This window comes from Mesoplodon bidens (genome assembly GCF_964165515.1).
Source record: "Mesoplodon bidens genome assembly, chromosome: 13".
Classification (NCBI taxonomy): Eukaryota; Metazoa; Chordata; class Mammalia; order Artiodactyla; family Ziphiidae; genus Mesoplodon; species Mesoplodon bidens.
In genome coordinates, this window is record NC_138169.1 from 11945797 (window position 1) to 11961721 (window position 15925).

General features: G+C 43.1%; 1 protein-coding gene across 1 annotated transcript in view; it reads left to right on the plus strand.

Annotated features, from left to right (window-relative positions):
• KSR2 (kinase suppressor of ras 2) overlaps positions 1 to 15925 on the plus strand; it is a gene marked incomplete at both ends in the record, with an annotated part of 400411 nt that overhangs the window by 62233 nt on the left and 322253 nt on the right. The window lies entirely within an intron of this gene.

Here is a 15925-nt window from a genome sequence, read left to right on the forward strand (position 1 = left end):
GAGTCTGTGAGGTGTTATGGGCTTGCCTGGCACCTCATAGCTTCTTAGTTGCAAAGCAGAGAGTTGAATGCGGGCCCCTGACTTTAATTTTAGTCTTTTTCACCCTGGCATTCAAAGGGCATGGTGATGTCATATGGTTCATCTTAGCCAGAACATTTTCTGGCTCACTTGAAAATTTCCAAGTTTATTTTTGGGTCAGGATCCTTTAGCTTGTGTGTGAAATTTACCAAATTGGGGGAAAAATCAAAATCGATTAAGCCCCTCCCTGATTCCCCACTCAGAACTGCCCAGTATTGAGCAGGGATCAGAGTGACAGTACTATCAAGAAATTGGCAAAAATCCATCATCAAATAAAACAGAGAGGGGTTAGAGGATGCGTTTATCGCTTCTATGCTTCCTCCTGCAGATTTTGATGGGTTCTATTCATTCTGAGGTGAATTTCCCTGTCCCCTTCTCCTCCTCTCCCATCCCAGGTCCACTCTGGAGCTCGTCTCTTTCCTTCAGGAGCTTGCATTTTCCAATCCTGAGCATCTTTGAAGGAGTCATGTTGTCCATCTGGGGGAAAAGGCTTTGGGGTGTTTGCTTCCTAAGAGATCTGCTAAAAACTGGACATGCGTTAGAGAGGAAATACCCTATGAATGATGGACATAGTCTACTTCTGCATTGTCCAGCACCACAGCTGCTGGCCACATGTGCCTGTTGACCACTTGAAATGTGGTTAGTGCAACTGAAGAACTGAATTTTCACTTTTATGTAATTATCTGTTGGTTTTAGAAGTTAACAGTTTATTAAAGCAAAAAAGAAATTCAATACCCTTATTCTCCTTATGCTTTAAATTCAGCTTACAGGCAGTATTATTCTATTTGTGTAAGTCCAGGAAATTTTAGCAATCACATGTAAGGGGAGTATGCATAATTTTTGCTTCCATTGACAACCTTAGTGAATTAAACACCTTCAAATAATTTAACTATATTTATAAATTTGATATGCAGAAAAATTTTTTAAGACTCAGTTGACAGACAAGCCATCCCACTACTTACACATAGAAATCTAAAAAAAATAAACTTATAAATATGCTGGGCCTTAAGCCACTTTCTATCATAGTACATAAATGGAATACAATTTTAACTTAAAATGTACATCTGAACCAGTTATTCAATTACACATTTCAAATTAGACTTAGAAAGGTGAAGTCTTCCTCTAGTTGGCCAAATTATATAAAACATTAAGAGAATGTAAAATAAATACTCCAAAGGCACAGACTCTTTAATTCAAATATTACTATTATGGGTTTAATTACTTAAATATGTGTATAATTCATCCTAAATTTTCCCAGAACTTAAAGATGCTAACCCATTCAAGAAACTAGTTTATCTCACACAATTCTCAGCTTAAAGTCTAATGACATTTTTGGGAGGTGAATTCTCTGATTGCCTGAGGTCACTTAATGTCCAGTAAGACTGCTTTCTGGATTTCTGTCAGTGGTGCCCATAAGCTGCCCTAACCTTGTTTAGTCACTATGTTGATTAATTATGTAATTTTAGTTAATTTAAATTTACCTTTACAGGGCCACGTGTGCTCAGTGGCTGGTGTATTGGAAAGCACAGCTCTAGATGGAATAGGTTTCCACGGTCAAGGTGAAGTGGTTGCCCAAATGAGACGTGCTTTCAGTGTACGCAGGTTCTGTGTTTTTTCCTTGTGTCATCTGTTCTTGCTTTATGCCTGGGGTCTTAGTTCTCCTTTCCCTCTCGTTCGGGCAGTGAAGAGTAAGGCAACATCTGGCCTAGGGCAGACCTTCCACAGATGTTTTTGGCTGCTACTTTTTAAAGTCTGGCTCTGTCCCCCCAGCTGCCCAGGGACCACAGCCATCACCTCCCAGAACTTCTGTGGGATTCCTCCCAGCCACGCCTCCTCTTGTGCAGTGCCCACCCATTGGCTTTTTTTTTTTTTTTTCATTTTTTGGCAACTTCATCTATCTTTGTCACTTGCCAGGAAGTTTCATGCTCAAAGTGTAGGTACAAAGTGTGGGTCCCTACTCTGCAAGCTTATATTTCTCTGTACAGCTTGGTCCTTGGTGAGTGATTAAGGGGAAAGAAGGGGAACGGGCAGGGGGAGGTCTCTTCAACTGTCTGGCTTTGCCCCCCTAAAGTTGGCCCTCGACAAAAATGTGTGCTATTATTTATTACTCTTCATGCAGGCTGTCCTTGTTCCAGAAAGGCTGGGAGAGGTTACAGCTGGGGCACAAGCTACGTTTGCCTGAGGGAACCCTGCAATCTTATTTTTCCCCCTGCTTCTTCTCATTTTCAGGATGATTGGTCCTACATACATCACTCTGCCCTCTCTGGAATTTCAACCCCTCAAGACTCCCTCGTTTAATCAGATCACCTAATTGGCACTGCAGTGGCAATGACTGATAAAGAACCCCTCGGCAGTGGTTCTGGACTTCTTGCGTCTGTCAGAACTACCTGGGGACCTTGTTTAAAAGAAATGAGATGAGAAGCCCCCTGTCCCCAGGAGTATTTGGTTCGGCATGTGTGGGTGGGGGGAGCAGGGCTCAGCCTGTGTGTTCTTAACAAGATCCCCTAAGGGAGCTAAAGGTTGACAACTGTAAAGTATTGTCACTTAGTGGAATGAAAATAAGGAACGCGACAGGCTCGGGGCAAACTCAGCGCCTACTTGTTATCCTCGTGACCTTAGGTAAGTTACATCGTCACTCTGTGCCTCCATTTTCTCATCTCAAAAATGGGAATAGGGACTTCCTTGGTGGTCCAGTGGTTAGGGCTCCGCGCTTCCACTTCAGGGAGCATGGGTTAGATCCCGGGTTGGGGAGCTAAGATCCTGCAAGCCATGCAGCGCGGCCAAAAAAACCTAAAAAATTTAAAAAATAAAAATGGGGATGATAAAGTTCTTGGCTCTTATGGTTCATATGACAATCAAATAACATTAACAAAGCACTTACTGCGATGCCTGGCACATGGTAAGTGCTCAATTAAATTTAGCTATGATTATGAATATATTGTATAATAGTTTATTGATAATAACATTGTTCTTAGCATAACTAAAGCAGTAGGCACAGGGCTGGCATATAAAAAGTGTCAACAAATGTCAATTTTATTATTATAAATATATAATATATGCTGTATAATATAAAATTATGCTTAAAATCATCTTATGTATTATATATCTATGAACTCATGGATATATATTATACAGATATACTATATATAATATACAATAATATATAATAATACATATATTAATATATAATAAATTGTATATGTTATATAGTATATAGATGTGCTATAAATATGTTATAGCAAAATGTATTGTTATAGCAAAAATGTTAAAATAGTAATTATCATTATGTGAGGAAGTTACCGTGGGGCTGGCATCTAAGTAAGTGCTCATTAAATATGTCAACTCTTTTTTCCCTGCTGTTTGTAGTACTCATTAGCAGTAATAATGTAAAGAAAAGGAAAAGCCACCAGGTGCATTGAGGGCTTTAAAAGGCGGTGGGCAGTTTCGGGCAGAGGGAGCCGGCCGCGGTGCAGCATTCCGGGAGGCCAGCGCTGGACTGGTGGGTCGGGTTGGCTTCCGCCTGAGGGATCCTGTTCTTACTGGGATGGAGTGGGAAGAAGAAGGGCGCGCCTCCCAGGCCTCCAGCCGTCAGCAGCGAATTTGCCTGCGGTTGCAAATCGCCGGTTACTTGAGACGTTAGAGTCAATTCTCTCCGCTGTCAGCTGGTCCCCCCAGCGCCGGAGATGTTATGACAATGGTCGCCCTGGCAACCGCGGGAAGGCGTCGGGCCGCTGGCGATTTCTTTACCCTCAGAGAGCCTGGGCCGCAGAGCCAGGGCTCGGTTCTGAACGTTCAGCGCCGGCTGGAAAAGGAGTTGGGATTTCTGGGTAGAGGCCTGACCCCCCCGACCCCCAATGATGTTAGTTCATAGAACAACCAAGAAAAATGTCTTGTATGCCAAGCACTGATCTGAACGCTGCGGGGAGAGAAAGGCAAAGCCCGTGCTCTTTTGAGCTGACATTCTGATGGGTGTGTGAGATGGGGGTAACCATGGAAACCAATAAACAGGATAATTTGTGGGATAGCGATGAGTGCTCCCGAGGAAAAAACAGGGTGTTGTGACGGTGACATTGGGGGACAGTTGGGAAGGGATGACACCCGGAAGACAAGAAAATGCCGTTTATGTCTTAACGCCGGAGGGCAAGAACTCTGAGCAGTGGGGAGATGTGGACGGTTCAGATTCAGGGTTTTGAGCTCTCCGTTAGTGGTGGATTCCTGCTAAAGAGAAGGCAGCAGTGTGGGTGCTTGCTGACAGGCAGCCCTGAGGGTTACAGAGGGCTCTTCATCTGTGTGATTTTAAGGCCAGTTATAGCTCATCCCTGAGCCTCAGTTTCCTAATGTGTAAAATGGCCGTTGCCATGAGGTTTACACGAGGTGATTCGTGAAAGATGACAGATCCTCGATCTGTATTGCACTCCTTTCCAGTTTCCACGGACTCTGCTTTAGTCTTCTCTGTTTTTTTTTTTTTTTTTTTTTTAAACATCTAAGTGGTGAAGGTTTTGGACTCCAGCAAACCAAACCCCAGGGCTTGCCCATGGGTCTCGGTTTATCTAGGTTTAGATTCTGAGTGAAAAGTTACCCGTTTTCACATTAGAGATTTCAGAAATGATTATTTATAGCTCTGTCACATGTCTTGACTTTAAACATTTTTTTTTGTTTATGCTGCTAAATTTACCATCATGCTAATACCAAGTACAGTAATAAGGCACTGAAGATGCTCAGATCCAGTGAGGTCGCAAAAAATTTTCCATCAGCTGTAGAAAGTGCCAGGCTGCCCCCTGGTGGGGAGATGGGGAACTACATCTCTGGGTTCCTACTCTCAAAGTCCTGTGATCCTTCTGACCCCCCAAGCCCAGGAGTCTTTATTTTGTACGGGACAGTGCGGGGGCCCATGGTGGGCTCAGCTTGGATGTGCTGTTTCCAGGAGCCCAGTGTTTATTCACTTGAAGATGGGATTTCTTTGGACTTTTTGCAGTTCAGCTCTGCGTGGACTTGAATTGAGGGTGACCTAAAAATAAATTAGGACACCTGGCAGGGTGAGGACATACCAAAGCCCTTTACTAATTGTGTTTCACAGCCTTGACCTCTAGATGGTTTAGACTCTCCACTTCAGCAGAGTGTTATGGTGAAGCGGGCACAGAACTGGAAATCAGAGCATGAGTTCAAATCCCGACCCTCCTGCTTCTTTAGTTATGAGCTTGGATACAGTTCCCAAGCCTCTGAGCATCAGTTTCCCCATCTGCAGAATTTTGTTAATAACAATCCAACACCCACTTCAGCGTTGTCATGATGCTCTTATAAAGCAGTATGTTTAGAACCATTTTGGAAAATAATTTGGTTAGTGATGTAGGGGGATTAAGATCAATCCCTGAAAATGCCTCAAGTGGAGGTCAGCGCCTCTCACACCTCGTGTGGGGAAGGGTCAGTTTTTTTCTTTCCTGGTACTTTGGAGCCAATACTCTTATAAAATGTGATAAAAATGACCTACTAGAAAAATGAAATGGACCCAAAACCCCAAACAAAATAGAAGCCTCGGGCTTCCCTGGTGGCGCAGTGGTTGAGAGTCCGCCTGCCGATGCAGGGGGCGCGGGTTCGTGCCCCGGTCCGGGAGGATCCCACATGCCGCGGAGCGGCTGGGCTCGTGAGCCGTGGCCGCTGGGCCTGCGCGTCCGGAGCTTGTGCTCCGCAACGGGAGAGGCCACAATGGTGAGAGGCCCATGTGCTGCAAAAAAAAAAAAAAGAAGCCTCACTTTAAAACTATCAGATTCAACAGACGTAAAATTGCCCTGTCAAATAGCCATTGAAGTGTCTAACTGCTCTCAATTTCTGTCCTTAACTGAAGGGGGCTGACCTTCAGGGCCTTCCTGGCACTTGAATAGACCTGTCTTAGGGCAGGTGCGGGTGTGTGTGTGTGTGTGTGTGTGTGTGTGTAATTGATTTCGTATTCCCCCCACCCGCCAGCTCTTTGTATTTAGAAGGTACCTTAAATGAACGAATGAGAAGTCTTACTTCTCTTAGGATAAACGTAGAGCTCTCCCATCTTTGTCATCCCGTGATCTTGGAACATCGCCTTGTAAGAGGCTGTTCTCGTCATTTTGCATCCTTGGTGCCTGTGCTGAACCCAGGCTGCCCTTCTGCTCTGACTCCTGTCCTCTGCCTCTTGATTGTGTTTGCACGGCTGTCTCGTCTGCCCCACTGGGAGCCCCTTCAGGCCTGGACTGGTGTGGCCTGCTCTTTGGATACCCTGGGCCTTGATGAGGACTCCTCCCTCAGAGCTGCTTGGTAAAGGCCTGCTGTGCAGATGACCCCACAGCCTTTAACGGGTGCTGCTGGCAGGGGTGCTGCCCCCCAGCTTCCAGAACTGGTTTTCTGCCCTGATTTTGTTGCCCAAGGATCTGTATGCTTAAGCTTGTCTGAGAAGCAAACTGCCTTCATTACGTAATTCAGACAGTAGATGGATGTTTCTCATGCTTGCCTGGCGCTCAGAACCATTGGGGTGCTTGCGTTTCTATGGATTCCTGGGCTTTCTCCAGATTCCCTGAATTGGAATTTCTAGGACATGGGTCTGGAAGTTTGATGTTTTAGCAAACACTTCCAGGTGGTTTTTATGGTCAGGAAATTAGGGAAAGAGGGAACTAGCTTGTAAAATATTCCAGTGTCTTCGGAGAGCTACTTAAGCTCCATGGCCCTCAGTTTCCTCATCTGTAAAATGGGGATATGTATGTGTGTGTATTTATATATAAATATTTATATATACTATATAGATATATTTAAAATTTATTTAATGAAATGGCTAACATTGTGAATGACCCACATCTTTATTTTTATTTTTATTTTTATTTTTTTTTTTATTTTTTTTTTTTTTGCGGTAGGCGGGCCTCTCACTGTTGTGGCCTCTCCCCTTGCAGAGCACAGGCTCCGGATGCGCAGGCTCAGCAGCCATGGCTCACGGGCCTAGCCGCTCTGCGGCATGTGGGATCTTCCCAGACCGGGGCACGAACCCGTGTCCCCTGCATCGGCAGGCGGACTCTCAACCACTGCGCCACCAGGGAAGCCCCCCACATCTTTATTGTTGGCAACTGTCTGATTTTCATGACATTTGTGACTAATTGTTATATAGATAATTCAAGCTTATAGAAAGATTCCAAGATACACATGCACAGAGATGCAGAGATAATAACCCAGAGATGCAGCTGCTAACATTTTGGAGCATTGCCTTCTAGTCTTGTGTGTGTGCGTGTGCCTATACATACATGCAGTTTATATTCAGAAAATGGGATTATACTGTTCCTGTTGTGTAGTTGCACTTGGCAGTGGATCATAACATTCTTTGTGCATCAATAAATAAGAGTTTGTTAGACTTGGGTTCATATCTTGATTCATGCACTTAGTAGCTCGGTGACCTTGGGCAAGTTATTTAACCTTTCTGAGCCTTGATTTTCTCAGTTGTGGAGTGGGGCAGTGATTGGACCTATGTTGCAATGTCACTGTGAGAATTAAATCGATAATTGATAAAAAGTGCTTATCACGGCACCTGGCTCAGAGAGAGCCCCTGTTAGCTGACAGCTGTGATTATCCTGCAGCACCAGCCCTGGGGACCTGGTGGAAAGAGCTGCTGATCCCCAGGGTCCCCATTTGGGAAGTGCTGCTCCATCTCTGCCCAGTCCAACTTCACGTTCTGGGCAGTTTTCTGGGGTTTTCCCTGCTTGGACTAGCCATGCTCTTGTCCGGAAAGGTGATCTGTGTTCCTCTTTGGCTCAAGGGGAAGCCCTGGACCTGTGGCTGCCCCCTCACACTCCATCTGCTTCCTACACCCATCTGTCTCCTCCATTCTAATGCATTATAGTGGGGATGACCCTTGATTCTGGCTTCTGGGCAGGTGTAGGTCCAGTCTCTGGGTGACCCCGGAAACTCCTCCCCAGAATCCAAACATTCCTTCAACAAATAGTTAGGACACAGTGTTTTGTGAGGGGTGGGGTGGGGTGGGGCTCAGCCTGTCTTATGCACAGACATTATCTCATGTGATGCCTCAGCAGGCATGTGAGCAAAGGAGATATATGCCCATTTCACAGATAAGAAAGTAGAGGCCCAGGGAGCTGATATGACTTGCCCAAGCCTCAGAACTGGAATTCAGAAATGCACTTCTCCCACAACACCTAGTAGGCTTCCCAAAACGAGTGAGACTGTCTCCCTGCCCTTGAGGGGTTGATAGCCAACTTTTGGATTTCCCATTTGGTGGGAAGGACCTATGAACAACTCAGAGTGCAACATCCTGGTAAAGAGAGGGAACTTTGGGATCACACCCTAGCTTTGTGGATCCAGACAAGTGATTTAACTTTTTTTTTTTTTTTTTTTTTTTTTTGCGGTATGCGGGCCTCTCACTGTTGTGGCCTCTCCTGTTGCGGATCACAGGCTCCAGACGCGCAGGCTCAGTGGCCATGGCTCACGGGCCCAGCCGCTCTGCGGCACGTGGGATCCTCCCGGACCGGGGCACGAACCCGCGTCCCCTGCATCGGCAGGCGGACTCTCAACCACTGCGCCACCAGGGAAGCCCGATTTAAGGTTTTTGATGCGTCAGTTTTTTCGTTCACAGAATGGGCTCAGAACACCGGCCTCACAGCTAGCATTGCTGTGTGGATTTAAAAACAAACAAACACATTTAAAGCACTTATCTCACAGCGCCGGCACACTGTGAGTATTCAGTGAACGGTGGCTGCGCGAGCATGACCATTATTCCCCAGAATGCTTTATGGTAACTGACAAAGATGCCCCCAGCAGACATCCCAGAGATGCTCGCATCATGGGCTTTTGACCCTGGTATCAAAAGAATGCCTCACGCAGAAGATTAAAAAGAAAGAGGAAGTGGGCTTCCCTGGTGGCGCAGTGGTTGAGAGTCCGCCTGCCGATGCAGGGGACACGGGTTCGTGCCACGGTCTGGGAAGATCCCACATGCCGCGGAGCGGCTGGGCCCGTGAGCCATGGCCGCTGAGCCTGCGCGTCTGGAGCCTGTGCTCCGCAACGGGAGAGGCCACAGCAGTGAGAGGCCCGCATACCGCGAAAAAAAAAAAAAAAGAAAGAAAGAAAGAGGTAGTATGAAAAAGTATGAAAAAACAGGGAGAGATCCTGGAGGCTTAATACCTAGTGAAAAAAGTATGATACAGTTTATGTGAAAAAACCCACAACCCCACCCATCAAACCACACTGCAGAGTTCCTACATGTATGTACATATATGTGAAAGTACATAGGAAAAGGTCTGGAAAGAAGGACACCAAACAAATCTCAATAGTTCCCCCCATTACCTTCAGGGAGAGGGAGGTCAGCATTAGTGGGAGTAGTGGGCACAGGGAGCTTTGGCTTTATCTGAAGTGTTCTAGCTTCTTCTTTACAAAGAAAATATGTGGATGTGTTTATTAAATAAGTAAAGTAAATTAAAATAAAGTTATCCTTTCTGCAATATTGGGGCTTTGGAATCAGACTTGGGTTTGAATCCTAGCTCTCTACTTAAGTTGTGTGATGGTGAGCAAATGACTTAATTTCTCTGGGCATCATTTCTTCATCTGTAAGATGTAGATCCTGACAGCACCTAGCTCCAGGGGATGTGAGGATATATTAACATGATGCATGTAAGAGCGCACGGAAGTGTCAATAATGGTACTTTTATTTTTATCATTATGCTTTTTTCATTTACTCTTCCGAATCTGAAAAGGGCTCCTTAATCCTTTAAGACTCCTGTGTCTTCATTACTCACCGATTATAATGCAAGGAAAACAGTAATAAATTATATAATAGCGTATGTACAAATAAAATGCCAGAGAAGAATCGATAAAGACTTGCTGGAGAAGGTGACATCTGAGATGGGCTTTGGAGAGAAAGTCAGATTTTCATGAGTTGATGGGGTGGTATATCAGTTAGCTATCGGTTTCACTAATGCTGCATAACAAACAATCCCCAAATTAGTTGTATACAATATAAACTTTTATTGGTTCCCTGAAGATTAGTGGCTCTTCTGATCTTGACTGGGCTCACTCATAGCCAACCCTGGGCAACAATTTGCTTTTGGCTGAGCTAGGATGGCTTTGGCTTGGATGTCTGTGAAAACTTGACTTTGCTCTGTGTAGTTTCTCATCCTTCAGTGACTAGCTGACCAGCCTGGGCACATTCTCATGGAGATTCAAGAGAGCAAGCAGAAACACACAAGGCCTCTTTCTATTGGTGGAGGCAAGTCACACTGGTTGGGTGCTGGCACCGATTCTGCCTGTTTAGTGAGTTAACTGCAAAGTCATATCACAAAGGATGTGGAGACAGGAGGGGTAAAGGATTCAGGTCATCTTTACAATCTACCACAGGGGGATATGGAAAGGACTTTTAGGTAGGAGGAGCCTGAGCAAATGCATAGAGAGGTGACATTGAGGTGACGTGTTTAGGGAATTGCATGGAAATGAGAGGCAAGGAGAATAATGGAGTTGAGGTGAACCCCAAATAATAGTCAAAAGGGTTTGAACATTATCCTATAGGACAGTGTTGCCCAGACTCATCAGTCTGTATCACCATCATACTTTTTGTCATATCTGTGTATTTTGCTATCAACCAAACCCAATTTTCTAAAAACATACATGTATCTAAAAATAAAGCTTTGTACAACTATTGTAATGGAAAACTAGTATCACTTGCCATCAATGGAAGACAATCAAGAAAATAAATACAATGAAAATGTATCATTAAGTTGTTAAATACTGTTACCTGCCCAGGGCTGTGAGTCTGTGTCCTGCTGTCTGTTATAAAGAGAGATTAGCCAGTGTTAGGTGTTAAAGACATAATATCACTGAACTGAGACTGTCTCTTTGATATATAATTAGATGGCTGCAGGGAGATTAGGACAGGAGAGAATGTGCTCATTATGGGACCCAATGTTGCCATGCCTGGGCACCACCCCAAGTTATCAGTGGTACCAACACTTGGGAAATGCTGCTCTTCAAGCATGGGTGTTTGAGCAGTGACATGGTTCTATCAATCCTGCTAAATGTCCATCGACAGGTGAACGGATAAAGAAGATGTGATACATGTTTACAATGGAATACTACTCAGCCATAAAAAAGAATGAAATCATGCCATTTGCAGCTACATGGATGAACTTAGAGATGATCATACTAAGTGATGTAAGTCAGAGAAAGACAAATACCATATGACGTCACTTATATGTGGAATCTAAAATACGACACAAATGAATATATCTACGAAACAGAAACAGACTCACAGACATAGAGAACAGACTTGTGGTTGCCGAGGCAGAGGGAGTTGGGGATGGAGTGGGAGTTTGGGGTTAGCAGATGCAAACCATTATAGGTAGAATGGGTAACAACAAGGTGCTACTGTAGAGCACAGGGAACTATATTCAGTATCCTGTGGTGAACCATAATGGAAAATAATTTTTACAAGAATGTATATATATATATAACTGAATCACTTTGCTATACAGCAGAAATTAACAGGACATTGTAAGTCAACTATACTTCAATTGAAAAAAAATGTTGATACTTCCAAATCAAATTGCTCTCTGGTGGCATCCTCAATAGTTTCTCACATTCTCACTGACATTGGATAGCATCAGCGTTAAAAAATATTGCCAACCCTATCCAAACATTTTTTTCCATTGATAAGCAGCTAACGCATATATATCGTATTTTATAAGATTGCTACAGATGTTTAAACAGGAAAGAAATAGGTCACCCGTAGTCTTAATTTTGTTATATGCCCTCCCAAGGCTTTTCGCATCTATACTCATATAGTTTTATAAAGCTTTTAATACATTATTTATACATTACAAATATTATACATATTTTGTACATCTTTAAATGGTATGCCACTATATGAATACATTGTAATTTATTTACACCAGCTCTTATCACTGAAGAGTTGGATTGTTTCCAATCTCTCATGGTTATTATCCACTTGGAGCAAGACTTCATGAATATCCTTAATTATTTCTTTAGGATAAAGCCCTAGAGCAGCACTGTCCCTTAGAAATATAATGAGGGTGACAGATGTGAACCAAATGTATAATTTAAAATTTTCTAGTAGCCACATCAATAAAGAAACAGCTGAAATTCATTTTAATAATATATTTTATCTAACTCAATGTATCTAAAATATTATCATTGAAACATGTAATCCATGTAAAAATATTAATGAGATATTTTATGTTATTTTTTTCCTATCAAGTCTTTGAAATCCAATGTGTATTTTACACTTACAGCACATCTCAATTCAGACACTAAAATGTCAAAGTAAAATGTAACTCTATCAAAATGATAAGGTTATGGTTAACAGAAAAATATTGTACGTGGCTTCCATTTTCAAATTTAAATTAAATTAAATTTAAAATTCCATTCCTTAATCACCCTATAGCAATACCCTAAATGTTCAGTTAGCCACATGTAGCTGGTGAAGTGACCATTTTGGACATTTGACACCGAGATTAAATCAGTTTCACTCACGTCTGCTTCTCAATGTGTGAAACCAGAGCAGAGTTGGGGGTGGTGCCTGGATATTGGATTTGAGAATCCATCAGCAAACATCAATATCTGAAACAACAGCAACAACAACAAGGCATGCCATATGATCCAGCAATCTCACTCCTAGGCACGTATCTAGAGAAAACCGTAATTTGAAAAGATACATGCACCCCAGTGTTCATAATCAGCAGAGTTTACAATAGCGAAGATATGGAAACAACTTAAATGTCCATCGACAGATGAATGGGTAAAGAAGATGTGGTACATATATACAATGGACTACTACTCAGCCATAAAAAAGAATGAAATAATGTCATTTGAAGCTACATGTATGCAACTAGAGATTATCATGCTAAGTGAAGTAAGTCAGAAAGAGAAAGACATATACCATATGATATCACTTATATGTGAAATCTAAAATATGACACAAATGAACTTATCTACAAAACAGAAACAGACTCACAGACATAGAGGACAGACTTGTGGTTGCCAAGGGCGGGTAGGGGAGGGGTGTATTGGGAGTTTGGGTGTAGCAGTTGCAAACTATTGTATATAAGATGGATGAACAGCAAGGTCCTACTGTAGAGCATAGGGAACTATATTCAATATCCTGTGATAAACCATAATGGAAAAGAATATGAAAAAGAATATATATAGATAGATAGATACATATCTATATCTATCTATATCTGTATCTGAATCACTTTGCTGTACACCAGAAACTAACACAACACTGTAAATCAACTATACTTCAAGTTAAACAAAAACAAAAACAAGGGCTTCCCTGGTGGCGCAGTGGTTGAGAGTCCGCCTGCCAATGCAGGGGACACGGGTTCGTGCCCCGGTCCAGGAAGATCCCATCATGCTGTGGAGCGGCTGGGCCCGTGAGCCATGGCCGCTGAGCCTGCACATCCGGAGCCTGTTCTCCGCAACGGGAGAGGCCGCAGCAGTGAGAGGCCCGCGTACTGCAAAAAACAAAAACAAAAACAAGGCAGGCAGCAGAACTAGGGTGAGAGGGCAGCCCAGCAGGGGTCAGGGTTCATGAGGGCAGCACCCAGGCAGGGCAGTGGCCTGGTGGAGTTAGGGAATTCGCTAAATTCAGCAGACGGAGCCAGTAAATAAATATATTGAGGATTGTTTTTCTCACTGCCTAAGAAGAGTGATACAAATGTGGGGAGGAAAAATGCTAGAATAAACCCTATGGTGTTGGATTGGGATTAGAGGTATCAGTTATCAATACATATAAATAACAAATATAGGTGCAGATTTATATATCTACGTATTCACATATGCATTGCACATACATATGTTGCCTAGGCTGTCTACTAAGGGGACTGGAAATGATGACACCCCAGTATCAATAATCTCACCAAGTACTCAGATCTTGGCTTCTGAATACCATATTCCGCTCAGAGGAACCAACACTCCTTGGAGAAATGATGGATTCCAGGGTTGGGGCAGGAAAAGAATAAGATGACCCTAGAAAATTTTGTTGTGTCAGAGAGTAAGGAAGTGCTCGAGGAATGATGGGGACGTGTCAAAGTGTACTTATTTCTTTTGTGTGGTTTTCCATACTTGTATAAACAAAATAGTTAACACAAGTCGTAAAATAAAACGACAGACAGACATGAGAGTTCTATAGATGTCTTAGTTGAGAGCTCAGCTTTGAAGTCTCAGTAGGTCAGACCCTATTCATTCAGAAATAAGCTAGAGAAAACACATATTCTTTTTGACATTTTCTATTCTAACAGTCGAAATTGAGATTCTAAATGAAAAGCATTCTAGGTACATTAGCATAAGGTGAATTTTGTGCCGTTATTGCAATAGAGTGTGGACTTATCAAGAATGGCAACTTTGGGACTTCCCTGGCAGTCCAGTGATTAAGACTCCATGCTTCCACTGCAGGGGGCACGGATTCGATCCCTGGTTGGGGAACTAAGATCCCACATGCTGCACGGCACGGCCAAAAAAATAAATAAATTTAAAATTTTTCCTTTAAAAAAAAAAAAAGAATGGCAACTTTCTCTTTACTAGTAAGGTGAATAAAATTAACGTTAACTTAAACACCAGTTTTCTGATTTCTTCCAGTGGGCTTCAGTGCCAGGTGAACTCTCCTAGATGGCAACAGGAATGCCCAGGCAGCTCCTGGCTTTGCCGGCACCCTCCTGACAATTCCAGTGGGAAGTGGGAGCTGTCCTCTGAGTGCTTGGGAAGGGTTGATGGAGAGGTTTCTCGGTGGCCCAGCCTGGCTTACTTGTTACCCCTGCTCCAAAGGCCGCAGCCAGGCCTGGGTCACATGCCCACCCTGCAGCCTGGTGGCGGTGGGGTAGGTGGATGAAGCCAGCTTCACCTCAGCCATATGAACTGGAAACCAAAGAAGGAAGGCTCCCCAAAAGAAAGCTGAAATAGTCTTTGTATGGAGACCAGCTAGACAGAAACAGATGCCCACTGCTGTCATGCCCTGCTCCAAATTACGTGATCCTAGAATTCCGGACTGCCTTCTTGATAAATATTGGTTGACAGGTGCTTTAAAATGTCAAAGGCATTTGTATAACTAAGGATTTTTATTTTTGTTTCATTGAATTATCTTTATTAAATAGCTTTTAAATCACAAAAATGATAACATGCTTTGAGTAACTATTGAAACAAAGCAAAAATATATAAAGAAATACAACCGTTTTTTTCTCACCCCATCTATAGAGCTTCCCCATCCCAACTTAGCAGGCTGGGGTGTGTCTTCCACATTTTTTCTCTGCTCATGCACACCTATTGCCTTTCTTTTGTTAATGTTGTTAGTTTTTACACAATAGGCAATAAAAAAGAAAACTTTCCTTTTTCATGGCACGACATCCCTCTAGAAGCATGGGTTCAGGTCCATCTCATTTTATTTTATTTTTTAAATTTATTTTTTGCCCACACCATGCGGCATGCGGATCTTAGTTCCTGGATGAGGGATCGAACCTGTGCCCCCTGCGGTGGAAGCATGGAGTCTTAACCACTGGACCACCAGGGAAGTCCCGGGGTCCACCTCACTTGAAAAGTATTTGTTAATTTATGAATACTTGCATGTGACTTAAGATTGAAACAGTAAAAAAGGGGTTAAACAAAATGTTCCTCTCACCTCTGTCCCCCTCCCTCCCTCTTTCCTTCCCTGGAAGATTAGGGATCATTCCAGAGAGTGTCTGCATTTACAAAGATACGCAAATGTAAACATTGCCAGCATGAATGAGAGACTGTTTTTATTTATCAGCATATCTTGTCTTAGTACACAGCACACTTCCCCTTTTTGTTTTACAGCTGCATAGAGGTCCGCTGTGTGCGTGTGTCCTCATTT